Raw genomic sequence first — 1,386 nt, forward strand, 5'->3', positions numbered from 1 at the left:
AATACCTGCAGGGTTGCCCAAGGTGAGCAGCTCCCCGCAGAGCTTCCAGACCGGAAGAACCGGACAAGAAAGGGATAGTTCTCTTCAGAGCAGTTGGGCACCGAAAACCTTCATCTTACCAGAACACTGTCCACTACTGAGAACTCAGGAGTAAGAAAAGAATCCTGTCACAGAGAGTGCTGGACAATGAGCCCCTCTGGTCAGCAGTTAAAATATATATATATGAGAAAGACTGCCGTCTTAAAGCAGGCTGTCCATGTGTGTCTAATATAAAGAGCGTTCTAAACAAGAGCAATTGTATATTGAGAAAACAGCCCAGCCCAGCCCAGATGAAGTCCTTAAGTCTGATATTAGCTCATAGGCTCACTACCACTGTGTAAATTCCTTCAAACTCACGAAACACATGCAATGATGCTGAATGCAGGAAGATCAAAGTGGATGGAAAATGTGGATCCAGTGGCGGTGGAAGTATCTCGGCGCTGGCAGGGGGTCTCCACGTGGCTCCTCCAGCTCCATGGGTCTTGTCAGCAGAAATGTGCAGCAGAGAGTGTGTACCTGGCCTCCAGTGAGCTATTTAGCTCCTTACAGTGCCGACTCAGCGCCTCTCCCCTCACCCCTAGAATTATGTCTCTAGTCTTTCTTCCGTTCTCCGGCTTGTGAGCTCCTGCACATCAGGTCCTTAGGAACACCTGGCAGTTCTGGGAATTAACCCCTTTTGTAGCTGAGCACAAGACCAGGGAAATCACAACATCAGGACTAACAGGACTGGGAGCACATGAAGACGCCAAACGTGTAAATCATCTCGCAGAAGCGCTGTGAAGAAGGTAGCATTCCATGGCAGCTTTCATAGAAGAGGAAGCCGAGGGCGGAGAAGTCGCACTAAAGCCCTTCTGTGCCAAATGCGCTTTGCACAATTGATGCACGCAAAAATTGGGATAAGAGTTGCAGGAGCCCTTAATAAAATGCTTTTAAAAAACCACAAACCCTTCTGTGCGGGAACGTGAACGAAATGCAGACCCTCCGGCTGGAGCTGCAGACGCGGTGCTGTTCACCTGGTGAGCACGCGTGCAGGTGGGTCCTCGCACATCTGGGACGGGGTTTCCGAGGCACAAGCGCGCTGGTAAATCCAGGTACCTCCGTGGGTCGAAGGGAAGTTTCAGGGAGTCCGAAGGGTCCTCAGAGGGCATGCAGGGCCGCATGGAAAAGTTCTCGGGTGGAAACTGGCTATTAAAAGGAATCCCAGAAGTAGGGGGCGGGGCGAAGTGGGCCTCAGAGGGCGTGCGCATGCGCACCCCACCCCCAATCTCCAAACGAGAGGCCTGACGTCAGTCTCTTCTATTCATCTCCTCCTATCCCACTCGAGGGGGCGTGGTTTAGGGTTTGGCC

The sequence above is a fragment of the Echinops telfairi genome, unplaced genomic scaffold (genome assembly GCF_000313985.2).
Source record: "Echinops telfairi isolate 266 unplaced genomic scaffold, ASM31398v2 ScPeMD7_7471;HRSCAF=8509, whole genome shotgun sequence".
NCBI lineage: Eukaryota > Metazoa > Chordata > Mammalia > Afrosoricida > Tenrecidae > Echinops > Echinops telfairi.